At 38.8% G+C, this 18,247-nt stretch overlaps 1 protein-coding gene across 1 annotated transcript in view; it reads right to left on the bottom strand.

Annotated features, from left to right (window-relative positions):
- LOC100750437 (solute carrier family 2 member 13) overlaps nt 1-18,247 on the bottom strand; it is a 261,443-nt gene that overhangs the window by 111,465 nt on the left and 131,731 nt on the right. The window lies entirely within an intron of this gene.

The following is an 18,247-nucleotide window of genomic DNA, read 5'->3' on the forward strand; positions in this document are numbered from 1 at the left end:
AAGTACTTACAGTAACTTATACAAAGGATTGAATTCAAATAATGAAAATCTACATATTTGCTATAAGAATAAATTTTATACGAATGTGGGTAATCATTTCCACAAACATGCTATTTTTAGTTCATCATTAACTTTATGACAATTCTATTTTTTCTGGAAGAATGTCATATTTAAAATTCCAAAATTGTTCTCATTGACAGTTTATCACAGTAGACAACAAAATGGACAGAATGATAAAATATGATGCTAAAAGCCCTATGTTTCATTTGTCTTCTAAGCATCCTAAGAGGCCTTGGCTTCTGCCATGCATCATGGGTCTGTCCAAACACTTGTTCTGGGACACAGGAACCTGGAAACCCTGGCAGAAGTAAATCGAACCTGTTACCTGCTGAAGTCAGTAACATGCTTGCTTGTTTCTGGGCATGAATTATTTGAATGTTTCAGATAATGTTCAGAACATTAAATAGGTAAGAAATGCCCTTCAGAATATTTCAACCATCTGTGCAAACAGTAATTCTTCATATTTAATTGTTCTACTTGAAGACAAGCACTATTTTATGCAAAGTGACCGACAGCTTTATTTAAAAAGCAATTATTTTCTCTTTAGTTGATTTTTCTTTTTGTAAACAACATCTACACAAATCTCAGTTCTAAAAGCACAAAAGATTCAAAGCATATGATATAATAAGGTCTTTTATTATAAACTTTAAAATTCAGACGAAATATATGATTAACATTTACAATACTGAGAGAAGAGACCAGACTTGTAATACTTGAGATGTATATTAACATTTTATCTATTGGTCTTTGGTATTTGGTAAATTTTCCACAGGTATTTTAACTCTCCTGTCAGCATTTATAGAGATAATAAAACAATGTGTCACTACCAAAGTAAATATAATTCTAATTTTAAATGTGAAGATTTTTTAAAGAGGTTTTAACTTATGCAAGCAAATCTCTCCCTAGTGATATTTGCTTGAGAATAGATGAAGATGAAGCCTTATGTCAGAGGATCCTTGTATAATTGATACAGTACTTTGAAAATTAAGCTGCTTAGTTTGATCACATATAAATGAAGTGGTATCACAGGTGAGATACTGGTCACCCCAAAGCCCCACAGTTCAGGTAGTCCAAACAAATTTCTCTTGCCTCTGGATGCACTAACATTAGCCCCTTCCCATTTAATTTATGCAGTATTCCTACTACATTTTATGCATTTTATAGACTTTTTTGAATCTTAAGTTTTACTTCTGACTTTGATGCTCATCATTGCAATTGCTTGCAGAACTCAAGGTTTTCTTCTATGTGTAGAATAATGAGCACAGTTCAAAGCAAAGAAAATGGAACCTGGTGAGTCATAGGAATTAAAAAGTTTCGTAGAAATAGTGTGACATTAATTAAATTGTGTCCTTGGTATTTCTTTCCTAAATCATTAAAAATATAAGCCTGCAACAATGTAAGTTATCTGGGGTTCCCATGATCCATTAAAGTTCATAAGGTATTACTTCAAACACCATTATCTATTATAGGTAGCCTAAATTAGACTACAAGTTGTATTTCTTAACACTGAAATTTTAAACAAGAATATTTTATTTACATATATGCGCAAGTTTTGCAAAACTAAGTTTTCATGCAATGCTATAGAAATTTGATTAAGTACAGTTTGTAAATAGTAAAAAGGTTTACAGAGATGCCCTTTTTATTTTATGCGATGAGTATTTTGTCTGCATGTATGGACTGTGCATCATCATGTGCATGTAGTTCCCATAGACACCAGAAGATGGCATCTGGTTTCCTGTAACTGGACTTACAGATGGTTGTGTGCTACCACATGGGCGCTGGCAATGGCACCCAAGGCCCTTGAAAGAGCAACTGGGGCTCTTAACCACCTGAGTCATCTCTCCTGCCAAATGTCTTATTATTTTTTTTAATGTGATATAAGGAGTTTCTATCCCAGTTCTATTTGATGTTTTCAGTTTTAAGGGGGCATTTACAAATGTTAAAGGATACACTTTGATTGATTTGACAAATTCTTTAAGCTTTACTACAGTCAGAGTACTAGACAAGAAATAAAAGACTGTTTTATTCCTATGCTTAACCAGCTCCTGTGAAAGTGATGGTTTCCAGAATATAAAGAGTTGTAAATTAAAGGCTGGGTGGTGGTAGTGTATGCCTTTAATCCCAGCACTCGGGAGGCAGAGGCAGGTGGATCTCTATGAGTTCAAGACCAGCCTGGTCTACAAGAGCTAGATCCAGGACAGCCTCCAAAGCCACAGAGAAACCCTGTCTAGAATACAAAAGAGTTGTAAGTTAAATGGATACATAAATACTGAGTACAAATTAAATAATACAAATAATCATAGATCTAGCTACAAATGTTCATGTTATAAAAATAAATTTCTAATATCAAGAGTTTGGTAGATTTTAAGACTTTATTATTTAAATTACTTGGACTCTTTCCTGTATCAACATTATCCCCCAAATGGAGAACTAATGTTTTATCAGAATAAAATCTTACAATAATATTAAAAAATAATTTACTTACACTTTGGTCTAATTCTAGCTTAATGAGATTGGAAGAGAACACTTAGGCAGGTGTGTTAGCTCTGAATGGTGTCTATCATGCAAATTCTGCTGATGTGAAGTTGAGAGCCATCACTCTTCTAGTGATTAACTTTTTATGAATGGTGGGATCAAGAGGGCTTTTTAAAAAACATATAAGAAGAAGTAGATAAGAGCCAGGCATTGGTGGCTCATGCCTTTAACCCCAGCACTCGGGAGGCAGAGGCAGGCGGATCTCTGTGAGTTCGAGGCCAGTCTGGTCTACAGAGAGAGTTCCAGGACAACCTCCAAAGCAATACAGAGAAACTCTGTCTCAAAAACCCAAAAAGAAAAAAAAAGTAGATAAAATGGAAACTAAGGTCCTTTACAGAACAGATAGTTTAGGGAATCAAAAGCTTAACCATTTTCCAGTGTTAAAGTCATTTTTTTAAGATATCCCAAGTCTGGTTAAACTTGACAGTTTTATTTACTTGCTGTCACTATGGTGGATGCTAACAAAATCTGAACAGTAATTCAAAAAGCACTGGACTATAAGTGGTAATCAGTTCAGCACAGTAGAACTAAAGACAACTAAAATAAAGGAGTAACATGGAGCAAACTGACCTGTGTGATAGACTTTGAAAAGGGTCGACCAGGAGGTCCCAGATATCATAGTCACTGTGAAATTGGCACTTAAAAGCTATTTCCCCCAAACAACAACAAAACATTGATTCTTCACTCAGCCCACAAGGCAGCTGAATGAGGGATAAAAGCTTGGCATCCTGGTGCCTTTTACTGTGGGTCACACTTCCTTACCTCTGCCAGATGACATGGTGTCATGTTAAAAATGTCTCTGGACCATTGTGCAGAACCAGAACAGAAAAATGAGCAATGAGACCATACCTTAACCAGGACTGCCTCCCCACCCCCCCTCCTCTTTCTCTGTGTATGTCTTCTTTGTACCCATTCATCCTATGTTTAAAACTCATCTCAGGACCCCAAATACACCTTTAATTTGTTCTTCTCTCCAGTGTGTCTAACTGGAGTTGGACAGGAGAGGCTGAGCTAAGCCATTCTTGGCCTATTGGAGTTGCAGAAGCCTAAGGCTTTGCCCTAATCACTCTGTTTACAAGAAGCTCACACACATATATTCTTTGGGATTCTGTGTCACACTTTGTTACCAGTCCCTAAGGTCACTAATTTCCCTTCTGATACTCAGAGAAGACACAAGTTTCTTATGCAGTGATTTGAAGACCAATACTATAGGCTCAAAGTAGGAAGTATGATGAGAGCAGAAAAACATAAAATAAAAATGAAGTTTTAAGACACTAAAAATTCTGAAATGCCCAAGTAACAAAAGCCCATATACTGAATAAAAAGATTTTCATGGTCTGTAATTATTAAAAATAATTAAAAACACCAAAAAAGATAAAAATGATACTAAAAGGAGAAAACAGCACATAGGTAACATGGAACCTAACAGGTAAAGAGATCAAGGGACTTCCTACAATGATCACTAGGTGGATAAGGCCCAATCATAGCACACAGCTGTTAGGAATCTCCAGCTTGGTGGGTGAGGATTCCATAAAGCCCTCCCATCAGTGGCTCCTCCCATGGAGATGCTGGGTATCAAGCCTGTCACCTATTTAAGATGCAGTCCATAGCTCTACCATGCATGCTCTCCTGTTCCCTTTTCCTGCCTTCCTGAGAGTCACCCGGGGGTGTTCAGCTTTGCATTGCCCTGTTTATTAAATCTGGATTTATTAATTCGGTTTGATTTGGCTTATTGCATCAGCAGCCAAGGAACCAACAACCAGGGATCTAATACCTATTAACAACAGAAGAACTGGGCACACAAGAATGACCTCCAAGCTATTCAAGAGGATGCAAGTATGGAATCACATGTATAGCTCCCTGATGTATTCCATTCAGCTTCTCATCAGGCTGCATCTCAGAGAAGGCTCTAGGCTGAGCAGTGTACAGAAGGAATTAGCAAGAGGAATTCCCATTGCTGAGAATCTGCAGAATAAGGTGACTCCCCACTGCTGGAGATAAGATAACATCCAGAAAGTCTATAAGCAGTGACAGGCCAACCTCTGGGGTAGGAAGGCAGTGCAGTGGGAAGGTGAGAAGGGTACATGAGTGTCTTATGGCTTCCATTGCTGTGATGAAACACCATGACCAAAAAGCAAGTTGAGGAGGGATGGGTTTATTTGATTTACACTTCCACATCACTGTTCATCATTGAAGGAAGTCAGGGCAGGAACCCAAACAGGGCAGAAACATGGAGACAGGAGCTGATGCAGAGGATATGGAGGGGAGCTGCTTACTAGCTTGTTCCCCATAACTTGCTCAGCCTGCTTTCTTATAGAACCCAGGACCATCAGCCCAGGGATGGCACCATCCACAGTGGGCTGGGCCCTCCCCATCAGTAACTAATTCAGAAGATGTACTACAGCTGGATCTTATGAAGGCATTTTCTCAGTGAAGGTTCCTTCCATTCAGAATAAATCTAGCTTGTGACTCAAGTTGACATAAGACTGGCCAGCACAACAGGCTTGCAACAGCAGGAAGAACAGACACTGGGCACATGGTGAACCACTGTATACAGGTGTTCTTCTGGAGCAATTTTCCTGTTGGCACAGGATACAGGAATATGGTTATCACCAGCTGCCCCTAAAGCTTGAGACATAACAATATTGGGGGTCAGAAAACATGTCAATGGGAGGTGCTCAAAATTTGCCATCTATAACTGAAAATCAATATAGAATTTCAAGAGTAGAGAAAAACCTAACTATAAATGCTATTGATTTAACAAATAAAGATACTGAGATGAAAAGTAATATCAGTTAAGATATAAAAGTCAATGCCCCTGAAAGGTAGAACCAGGCAGGGGAAAACATTTGAAATGAGGGGGCAGAGCTGATGCTTTCAACAGTAAAATCACAATAACTTGACTTGTACAACTGCAATGAAAATAAAAGCATAAATAGTCATGAAACAAACCTGTGATTATACAGGCACAATTAGTCCAACTTGCTTCCTTGGTAGATAAGTCCTCAAGTCCCCAACACATCTGAATTGTACTCTAAAATCAAAACAAGTAGCTAGCCACAAGGAACCTGAGATTGGTAATATAATTCTAATCAACAACAACTCAGAAGCTGGCTTTCTAGCTAGTGTGTGTAAAGAAATATTATATTTCTATATAAACCATTCTGGGATGTGCTAATTGTATCAGCTTTTCTGATTTAGATATTACCTGAAATTTGAAGTATATCCATACCAGAGGTAACCACTTACGCATTCTTGTATAGCAGTTTCCTCCAAAAGTAAAACCTTTCATCTTGAAGTTAAATGCTTTAAAAGATTGTGTGTGGAAAGGGAGGTGAAACAACACAATGTTCTAAGTAAAGTGTGTGTGTGTGAAACATTCCTTCCTGCAAGCAAGCTTCTTAAGTTCACAAAGTCAACAAGTCACAATAGCTTCAGGAAGTCCCTGAAACTGATCAGATTCACTAGGCCCTTCTCTCCCTGTAAGTAGATAAGTCGTAAAAGGTTCAGAGTCACTCAGGTAATTCAAGACACGTAGAACAAAACCTCAGACAAGCTGAACAGCTTGGAAAAAACAAAGACTAGCTGAACTGCCAATCAGGGAAAATAAAGACCAGATCAACTGCCTGGAAGAGGCTCACACCAACTGAGTCACTTGGAAAGGCCACTCTTCCCTGTTGGGCTGCCTGCAGACTGTGCAGTGTGCTCCAGGTTCCCAGTTTTTGTGAGCTGTCACTTGTGCTGTGGTAGGCTTTGGTGACAAGGCTGTCTTTAGGTTACTTCTGCTCCTGTAAGTAACCTCTTACCCATATTCCTATAAGTAACCCAAATAAAACTCCTCAGTTCACTGAATCAGACCTTTGGTGGTATCCGTACTTCAGTCTGTCATCATCTCCTTATCTGGAGTGAGTAGACATTTGTTCCTATCTCCTAGATAGGAACATGTTCAGACAATTTATTAGGAAATGACAAATAAGAATAGTTCTATGCTATCAGAAATACTCTAGGCAGCACCAACCCCTTCCCCCAACCAAATACAAATGCCCATATATTATTGTCAAGGATTTTACTACTACAACCCATGATGCTTAATTTAGTCACTGTGGTGCTAGTCCAATGAAGAATGTCTTCTTAGTCATGACTAGGGCACTCCTGAGCACTTGTGTTCTCTGATCTTTCTCTTTAAGTACTAAGGAATTCTGGCCTTAGAACAAAATACAACATGAATCCTAAGTTCTACTTCTGAAGTTCTCCTGTAACATCGTAAGAGAACCATGTGATTGCTGTTGGAATATGGCTCTCAATTTCTAACTAGATTTTAAGCCCAACCCTTTAAGTCTATGGGAAAAGAGCCAATTAGGTTAGGAACAGACTGTAAAAATTAGGGTAAGGGAAATATTCTCCCACAATAATTTCCAGAATGTCCACAATTTAAAATACATATATGTTTATTTGGTCAGATTTTATACTAATTACTAAAATATTATGAGACATTAAGTTTATCACACGTAAAATATATCCATTTTACTGGGGCCTGTGCATCAAAACCTTACTTTGTTACTCATATATTATCATTATAGATTGTGGCAAAGTTGCACTTTCTTATAAACTAAAACAGACCCTGAATAATGTAACTCAGAAATCTCATTCATTCACGTTCTGAAAGCAAAAGAAAGACCAAAAAGCTATTTCAACCCTTTCTTCTTCCTTGTTTTCAGTTTTGTGCTTTAATACAATGAGTGTCAGCAAACAGTGATATGGATTTTCCTGTATATTACTTCAGTAGAAAGGGAATTTTTCTTCAGTTGTTTATCAGTTCACTGAGGACTTGAAAAAGTCAGACAGTTAAATAAAGGAAGAATACAATATGACTACACTTCCTTTAACACCAGAAACAAACTGAAAAACAATAAAGAGGGGATATTTAAAATAACCCACCAAACATTGAGATTCCTATCTTCTAAAAACTCAGCAAAATCTTACTATAAATAAAAAGAAAACAAAAATCTTCAGGGGGAGAGGGGTGACTAAAAACATCTGGTTAGAGGAAACAAACAGAAGGAAGCTGTGCTGGGTGCATTGTCAGGCCTCTGACATTTTCTGAGTGTCCATCATGTGTGGTAGACATGAGTCTGAGAAGAGCAGCATGGATGAAAGTCCTTCTGAAAACTAACAAGCATATTAACATGCGGAATCAAGGCTGGTGAGGTAGCAACATTGAATTTCAGGCATAAAGGATATACCTACCCTTCCTCTTTCCTGGATCTTACTGCTCCCACCCACCCAGGCTGGCATTGCCTCTGGCTCCTCTCCTAAACTAGATGGCTCCTCTAGTATATGTAGCAGTAGTGGCTCTCTTTTTTTTGTATGTATCCTTTCTAAGTCAGTATGCACAGAGAAACTAGATGATCTCTTTAAATTGTCAAAAAGAACATCCTCGATATTGCAAACTTGAAATCAGTCTAGCACTGTATACAGTGCACAGCATCTTCCTCCCATTTCCCTTTAAGCCCTTGATCACCAGTCACTCTCCGTGGCTTCATTCTGATTTCTCCTCCATTCTTCAATATTTCACTGTTGTTCTTCTTGCCTGGGAAGAGTGACTTCTTTGTCATGACTGTAGTTGGTTCCTTGCGCTTTATGCCTGAACGTAAATGTTCTACCAACCCAGCCACACATAAACTGGGTTTTAACAATGCTCCAGTTGTACAGCTAACTCATCAGGAAATAAGACGAATTTTGACTCTGTCCAGGTCTGCCTGATGCCATATGAAGTCACAGTATAGCTACTAAGATTCTAGGAAATGTCACATTAGAGTACATTAAATATGCCTCAGGTACCTCTAAGATATTATCATGCAATTCCATGATTAGTTACAACACAGTTCCTCTTAACTGCTAAGAATAGTTGTAAACTATGTGTGGTGATATAATATTCTTAAAATCTCTCTTTATATTCTGAGACTGGAACTTTTGCTGGCTCTCACAGCCAAAGTTACTAATACAACATAAAGTTATTTAGACTGCTCTCCTACTGTGTACCCACCTCATTTGTTTAACTTGCCTTTAAGAAAACAATGTAACAACCAACCTTACTCGCCTTGGACTTCCCACATAATCAACCTTTACATACTAAACTAATACATAGCTGTAATCTTAAATTATGTTCTCCTCCATGCCTGACCCAGAAAAATGCATGTGTCCTTTGCTAAGCATTGCAAAAACAGCATAAATTAACATCCAGCATAAATTTTAAAGTAACATTGGGTATTGCCTGATAAACATTGATGTATACAATATTGTTCGTAATCTGGGTCAGTGGCGTCAGTGACTTAATCCCTTGTAAAGCTCTGTTGAAGATTTCTGTGACATATCTCATTCCTTCCACATTTGATGATTTCTATACTGTTCAATAAGAGAACAAAGTCCTTTGCACAGACACAGAGTTACATAGCAGACAATCACAGACACTGGAACACATTCATAAGATTGTTGAGAAATGTTATTTTTAACTAGGCAAAGATGTGTTACATTTGTTTATGCTGCAGAATATTACTTTCGTATGCCTTTAATTGCAGCACTTGGGAGGCAGAGACAGTAGGATCTCTGTGAGTTCGAGGAGACCAGCCTGGTCTAAAAGAACTAGTTGCAGAACAGCCTCCAAACTTACAGAGACACCTTGTCTCTAAAATCCAAAAAAAAAAAAAAAACCTAACAAACAAAAAAACAAAAAACCTTTTTAAAGGTGTGTTACATTTATTTCTGCTGCCTTTGTTAACTATGTAAAGATGTGTTGTATTTGTTTCACTTTGCCTGCCCAAGACACCGGATTGGTCTAATAAAGTGCTGAATGGCCAATAGCTAGACAGGAGAGGGATAGGCAGGGTTGGCAAGCTGAGATAATAAGGAGGAGGAGAAATCTAGCCTCAAAAAGGACAAGAGAAGAAGAATGAAGAGAATGAGGGAGAGAGGAACACAACTAGGGCCAGAAGCCAGACATGGAGATAGTGGGAAAGTAAGATATGTAGAAAGGAAGAAAGAAAGAAGGAAAGAAAGAAGAAAGAAAGAATGAAAGAAAGCCCTGAAGCAAAACATATAGAAAGAGAAACAGATTAAAATAAGAACTAATACAAGGGTGAACATTCATAGCTAATAAGAAGTCTCCATGTCGTGATTTGGGAGCTGGATGGCGGCCCAAAAGAAAGCCTGCTATACAAGACAGCACTCAGATGTTAGGTCTCAAACCAGCACAAATGACTGAGAGGCCTAGTAATGACATATTAAAGCAGATTCGGGGTGCTGAGTTCTCCCAGCATCCCTCAGTCCCTACTTGTTACAGGGTCCTGGTTGGCAGAGCCCAGCCCCTAAACTTCTGCAGCCAGGGACTGGTTTGCTCTTTCCCCAGAGACTCTTCCCTGAATGATCCTACCCTTTCTGCTTCATGGTCCTTTTGCCCTTTTGGTCTCCTGGCTGTCTTCCCTCCCTCCCTATTCTCCTCACATGGCCAGGCTCATCTGCTGGTCATGTCTACTCTGGGCTCTCACAGATGTCTCTGTCTCTGGCTATGATCTCCCTCATACCTACAATAAACCTTCTCCTCCATGTACCTAGGATCAGTTATGTCCTTTTTTTTTGTTTGTCAGCTGGTACAGATTCAGACTCATAAAACCAACATAGGACAAAACACAAGGAGTGCATGAAGAAGAGAATTCAAATCTGGGCTCGCTCTTGGTTAAATGACACCAAGAGGAGTGATTTGATATTTTTTTCCCCAGATACATTTTTGGTGACATGGAGTTTATTATTAATGTGTTGAAACCAACAAGTAAGACGGCTATATTATTTTATTCATGTAATACCAACATTAAGAGGTTTAGGCAGGAGAATTGCCATGAGCTCTTGATCATTCTGGCCCTATAGAGTCACATACTAAGGCAAAGGGAAAACAGTGATTGTGAGGTGTTGGCAAATGATAGCTTCATACTTTAGCCTCAATGATTTTTTTAATGAAGTGAAGATATATATATATATATATATATATATATATATATATATATATCGACTGACCAAGCTACTGTCATTACAACAGGACTATATCCCCAATTCTAAAGTCAGAGTTATTTTATTGTCTGTTCTACCCTCAAACCAGCTGTCAACAGAACATATGGAAAGTCCTAAGTAGAACAGTCACAGCAGGATGACTACTCAGAATGGCAGGGCAACACTGAATGAAAAGGCCGTGAACAGCAGCAGGGAGCATGGAAACAAGAAGGGTTAGAGACCAGTGCCAAAAAGCAGCACAGACTCTTGGGATCTGAACATTAATGCAGAAGTTAACAAACTCTTTCTGGAGGAAACATGCCTGGAGGCCAAATTCCATCCTTGAAAGAGCCTCCAATAACTGATTATATCCCTTAAGTTTCCTCTGAATGGGAGTGGGAGGGGAGCCTTAAGGATTTTAAGCTGTCTAACTAAACCTCATCAATTTTCTATTCTTCTGGCACTTGGGATTTCTCAAGAACTGGAAATTGAATTAACTCATATTCACTCCTATATATTTTAATATGTCCAGTAAACCATACACTCATCAAAATGAATGAAAATGTTCTAGCAAGAGGCACTGTTCACTCTCTCCCTGCTAGGGATGATATGTCATCAGACTGTATCTCAGGGAGGAACAGCTTGACAACATTGGGAAGCCTGAAATTCTACCAGCATAGGGAGCATAATCAGAAACCTGGATTTAGAAGTCCCCTAAAAGAAGGAACCAAGAAGTCTGACTTAAGGAATATTTTAACAAAATGGTGCTATGATACAACTCCTGTACCTTAGACTTGGGGATCATTGTGAATAGAGGAAAGAGGAGATGGAAAGATTGTATGAGCCATAGCAGCAAGGATCTTACTGTCAATTGTGTCTCCTAGGATGTCAGAAGCTACACCCATTAAAGTCTCAGCAATGTGACTGCCGAAACATGGTCTGGACAAGGATAACAGGAATAGATAATGCCAACAAGGTGGTGTGTGGGGAGTCTGGGCATCGTCAATCCTACACAAAGATCTACCAACAATTACGGAATGTTGAGAGCAGGAGAAATAGTCTTCCCCAGGGAAAGGCACACCAATTGACTATCCAATACCAAATAGTCAGCCCTGAAAACATACATACAATTAATGTTATACATACTGAGCAAGATGTACTTATATATTTAGGAGTGTGTGTGTGTGTGTGTGTGTGTGTGTGTGTGTGTGTGTGTGTGTGTGTGTGTGTAGCAATACTTAATGAAAAGAGACCATAAATTGAAAAGGAGAACATCAAATCTGTAGATTACAGTTCTTTAGAAGAATCAGGTAATTAACAAATCCACACAGAACACGGTGTACCTCTCCACCATCTATCCTCTTCCTCACAGGCAGACATTCACACAGAAACATGTTGTGTCTTTATGGCAGGAATGGCTCATTTGCTGATGGTCATGAATAAAATCTCTAAGGTGAAAAGTCATCAATACTATAACTAATGCTTAGCATAAATTACACAGTGGTAGCTTGATATTTTGTTACATTGTCTGCATTGTGCTTTCTCCTTTGTTTATGAGGCAGAGTGCCCTGACAACAACACTATTATGGTAGGAAAGCCATCACTCTACTCCTGATGTTCTTTTTCTTATGTGAATAGATGAAAATATTCTATTCAGATACATGCTTGTAATTATTAAGTAACCAGATGATATTAGAAAACTGGTTCTTCTCAAAGTTAAACATTGTGTCTCAAGTTTGTAGGAACAAGGTGTCCTCTGTTCAGAAGAATTAAAAGATAAGAAAATACGGTTTAGGATAAACTCAAACAAACTCAGACATGCACAAATAGCACAGATGACCCCAAGAGAAGATTGCATAGTCCCTCAAAGAAGGGGAGGGGAACAAGAACCCTTGAACAAAGTGGGAGCACGGGGTGGGGGTGGAGAGGAGGGAAGTGGGAAGGGAAGAAGGAGAGGGGGGAGGAGAACAAGAAGATTGAGACAGGGGAGGAATAGAGGAGGGCAAGAAAGGAGATGCCTTGATGGAGGGAGACAGTACAGGTATGGAGAGAGGTCTGGCACAGGGGAAATGTTAGGGGATCCACAGGGACGACCCCAACTAAGAATCCAATCAATGGTAGAGAAAATGCCATTGATGCCCTTCCCCTATAATGAGTTTGGTGTCTACCTAAGTTACCATTCCAAGAGCCTTTATCCAGTAGCTGTTCAAAGCAGAAACCCACAGTTAAGCACTGAACCATACGCCTAGAATCCAATTGTGGAGAGGGAGGAGGTATGAGCAAAGGAGCCAAGATGGTGCTGCAGAAACCAGAAGAAACAGTTGACCTGACCTAGTGAGAGCATGGAGACCCTAGTTATAAAGCTGGGGAAACACATTGGACTGAACCAAGCCCTCTGAATGTGGGTGCCAACTAGGAAGTCAAGAGAGTCTATGGGACCTCTAAGAGTGGAGCCAGTCTTTAACCCTAGAGCATAAATGGACTTTGGGAGCCCATTCCCTATGGAGGGATACTATTGCAGCCCTGATACAGCAAGGAGGGCCTAGGCCCTCCCCCAAATGATACCACAGACTTTGAAGGTCCCTGGTGGAGGGCCTCACTGTCCCTGGGGATGAGTTGGGTGATGGGTTGGGGGGGGTTGGTGGGGAACATGGGAGGATGGGAGGGTGAAGGAATGGGGGGATGGATATGTAAATATAAGCAGTAAGTAAAGAATTTAAATAAAAAAACTGTCAAGAAACCTAAAAAAAAAGAAAATAAAAAGAAAATGTATTGCCATTACTGAGGTAGGATAATGAAGAGGCCAAGAGGGTAGAAATGAAGCATCCTATGAGAGAAAAGAAACAGAAAACAGCAGATCACTAAGATTTTATCTGTAACTGGAGGAAGAATGCTCAGTAGTTCCCTACATGGTTTCTATGGGAAAGAAAATATTTCAAATTTAAAATTTACAAAGACTTCAGGGTGAAGTTACAACTCCTAAAAAGAAATGTCAGCTTCTATATTTTATTAAGTTTGTACTCAAATGCTGAAGAGCAGTGCCTACTTTTCTTCTCATGTAAAGGGCAGAAACCATAGAAGGAAAGGTTAGAATTTATAGTTTACAATAATGAGATGCCCATGAAACTGAACCTTGAAATTACTAAAACACACATTTAAAACAAGGGGAGAATATAGTTAATATTTCTAGCTAAATCTCACAAAATTCAATGATTGAGTTACAATTCAAAGATCATTTTAAACTGGAAATAAAACTTATGAAATATGCTGAACCTTAAGAGTAATGTGAAAGAATAAACACACACACACACACACAATCCATCCACACCCTGCCACATATACCCATGAACAGACACATAAATGCACACACACACATACACACACAGAGAAGCATATAGCATCCATATACATGCATGCCTCACACATGCTACACACAATACATACACACATAAACATTCACACACAGATGCACACACATATTAAACACACACATACACATTCAAGCATACACATACATGCAAGCACACATCCAAGCTCCCTCCATACATATACCGACACACATACACACATACTGAGGTTAGAAAGGGTAGTAGAAAGCACACGGCATGAGAGTCCCCAACTTATCACTGAGGACAAGCTGTGCTGTGGTCATCACTGCACTGATTTACAAGTGGCATTGGCTCTGAACAGGAGTGTTGGAAGTACAGAGGTAATCACCAATTACTTGTTCTATCATATTGTCTTCAGGTCCAAATCTCTAGCTGCTAGATACAGACATCTTATTAGCATCTTTGAAAAGCTCAGTAGCTGCTTTACACCTAGAAGACATGGTCTATCTTCAACCATCATTTCCTTTATTATTCCTATTTTTCAGGATTAAGGCTCAAATGTGTTCGGTGGCATATGGTACCTTTTATCGTGTATAGTTGGTGGTAAACGAAGCAGACCAATGGCAGTCATAAATCATAAGGAGTACCAGGACAGTAATATCCCTTGATCTCTAAGGAAAGATGGAGGACTTAGAAACATGAATACTTAATTAAAGACAGAAAACCATGGGCAGCACAATTTGCTATTGCAATCGGATGATGACAGCCATGTCATCTAGCATTTAGAAGCACACTGGCATTAGCTACAAACCATGAATTAGAAATGGCCCTGTGATTTTTATTTAAAAGAACTAAAAAAAAAAAAAAATAGAACACATTCCTTTGTTTTCTGTGCTGTTAAACTTGTCAAGTTTAATGAATGGATATATTTATAGAAATAGAGACTATATTGTGGTGATGGAATCACCCAGCATATTCATACAGGGCTGTCACTGCCTCTGCATTATTTGGAAGTTTGGTGCTTGCTTTGAGGCAATTCCATGCTATCATCGAGAAAGAAAGAAGTGCCACAGAATTAGAGCAAGTTAGAATAAATACAGAACAAACCCAGACATGAGGCATGTATGGGCCTTCAGAGGGTCAATAAAGGCAAGAAAAAACAAGATAATGTTGGAAGAAGGGAATACCAAAAACATAGGCAATAAGGTTACAGTCTGATGGCATGAAACTGTGAGAGGTTAATGTTAAATTCATTAAAGAACGAGGTTGCAGTGTACTAGGACCCTGGATCCTAATGTTTGCTTTAAATGTTTTAGATTAAAAAGTGTGTGTGTGTGTGGGGTATCTTGGTGGGAGGGCACATGTATCCCAATGTGCAGACTGTGAATAAACAACATTGTAGGGAGAAACTCTGGATACCTGTATCCCTGACTGTTGGGGACCAAATCTCAGGGCTGGGCATGAGATCCTAGGCCATGCTTGGCAGGCCACATAGTTAACCTTTACATAGCAGCTCCTTAGAACCTCAGCTCAAGAAAAGAAACAACTTGACCCAGTCCTCCACCCACAGGCTCAGTCACCTAAGCAACCCTTCCTGGACCTCTTACTCATGAACTCCTTACCCTGCCAAACATCCTCTTTGTGGCTTCTTAATATCCTGCCTATACCAACACCTGGTGCGCAAACAACCCCTCCCCATATCCTGACTATATAAGCTAGCCTGAGAAAAGTAAAGTTTGCCACTTGATCAGAATCCTGTCTTGTGGTCATTCTTTCTTTGTTTCTTTCACCATTCCCTATCCCTGACTCTCTTGCCCCAGGTTGATATTCTGCAGGTCGGGACAGCTGACCATGCCTGTTTGATCATGGTCACAGGTCCATAGAGGGGTAGGATAAACAGTGAGGAGAGGAGAAGCTCCTCCTCCATTGGAGTTCAGACCGGGTCTTGGAGGCATCTGGGACTGGACTTCTTGGGGTGCCAAATCTGGTTTTTGGCTCGTGTGAGTAACCTTCTTAATAAATTACCAGTTAATAACCTATCCTATGTTCGATCTTGTTCCTTATCACAACAAGGTGGAGATGACTTTCTATTTCTGCCTGTACACAGGTTCCTGACCTCAAACTCTTATTACCATGTTTGCTTAGTAAACGCCTCTACCCACTGAGCCTTAAATTCTTGTAGCCCCACTAATCTTTATTATTGAGTATTATTTTAACCATTACACTCTTCTCAGATTATTACTAAATATTTAACCATATTAAGCAATTTTGAAGGATAATATCATTAGTTTCAAATAGAAATAGTTTGATTATATTTTACTGTATAAAATCCTTAGGCTTCCAGTGATTAACTTTAGTAAGTACCTGGAAGAAAAACTTCTAGGATGATCTCTTCTTTATATCATGGTGCTAAAAATCTCCTTTATTAATGACTTTATATTGCATGATAATGCACAGCCCTAAGAAGATGGATGCAAGCTCTTTCCCAAAATCCCTTACAGTGTTACACAGCTGTGGTTGGCTATGTTTCACAGTTCTGATGTGTCTCCACCCAGTTTATTAATTGTGTACTACCTAATATCCTTAACACACAATTCATATATTCCCCCCTCTTGTTCCTAGATCTTTCATTTTTCTCCTTTTGGTCTTTTGCTTTTACTTCTTGCTCTAAAATCTGTGACTGCAGACAGTATCCCAGCCTGCCCCTCCCAGCTATTTTCCCTCCCTGACTTTCTCAGTTGATCTAATACACACCTACTTTCCTTCCGCTCAATCTCTGTGACTAATATTCTAGCGTACACCCTATTATCCTTTTTTTTTTAAATCTTGAAAGACTTATTATTGTTAAAGAGGCTGTTGTTTTAAAACTGGATAATGTGCCATTTGCATAGAGGGTCTACCTAGCAGTTTCAGGGATGACTTAGCAGTTAAGAAGATTGAGGTGATCTTCTGAGGACTCAGGTTTGATTCCCAGCACCCAAACGGTAGCTCATAAACACCTGTAAAAGTAGTTTCAGGGCATTCAGCACATGCTTCCAGCCTCTGAGGGTACCAGGCGTGTAAGTAGTGCAAAGGCATACATACAGGCAAAGCACCTATACACACGAAATAAAAATTTCAAAATGGACACATCATAGCAGACATAGGATATCTTAAGATACATAGAAAAATTGAAATAGTTTCTTATATTTTACCTGATATTGTGGTAGAATAAAGCTAGAAATGAACATAAGAAACACCAGAATACATACAAACTTGAAGAGTGAAAACTACTAGTGAACCATGGGTGAGGAAAATAGAGAAACTGTAAGATTCCTAAAGTTGAGTAAAAAACGAAAACACAATATTCCAAAGCTTTCGGGATAAAATAAGAGCAGTGACAAGATGGAAGTTCATAGCTACAAGTGCCTGCATTAAAAACATCAGAGATCTTAAATAAATTGCTTATCTATATACCCTCTGAACTTAGGGAAACTTAGGGAAACAAGAACAAACCAAAACCCAAATTAGGTGATAGAAAGAAATAATCAACATTAGGACAGAAATTAGTGAACTGGAAAAAATAAACATAATACATGAATCAATGAGGAAAATGATTTGAAAAGATAAACAAGGCCAATAATACTTAGTCAAATGATGGAAAGAATCAGAAAACCTAAATCTGCAAAGTAAGGACTCTAAAGATAGACATTACCGCAGATCCTATGAGAGTCAGAAAGTCATTAGGATGTATTTTCAAAGCTAATATTTCATTCTAATTTTCATTAAATTGGAAAATTGAAAAGGTGAGCTTCTAGATGTAGCAAAATTAAATGAACAGAACAGAAACAAGTCAAGCAGGTCTAAAAGTAACAAGACTGAAGACTAAGAATAATCTATCAATGAAAAATGCATGCTGCTAAATTCAACCATGGCTTCAAAGAAGAACTGACAACAATGCTTCTAAAGCTATTTATTCTATGAAACAGGAGAACACTACTAAACTCCTTCTACAAAGCCAATATTACCCCAGATACCAATTGCTCAAAAAGGAAGACCTACAGCAGACAAATGGGACCCAATGATGGTAAAAAGCTTCCAGCAAAGGAAACTGAGTTAGGTGCAGAGAACATACAGAATTGGAGAGAAGCGTCACTAGTTGTATACCTGTCTAAGGTCTGGCATCTAGCAATACAATGGGAAAAAAACATAAACAAAAAAATGAACAACGAAATCATTAAGTGAAAGACTGAAATGAACAGAAAGTCTCAAAATGTAAAATACACACGATAAGAAGCTAACCT

The sequence above is a fragment of the Cricetulus griseus genome, chromosome 2, assembly GCF_003668045.3.
Source record: "Cricetulus griseus strain 17A/GY chromosome 2, alternate assembly CriGri-PICRH-1.0, whole genome shotgun sequence".
NCBI classification, from domain to species: Eukaryota; Metazoa; Chordata; class Mammalia; order Rodentia; family Cricetidae; genus Cricetulus; species Cricetulus griseus.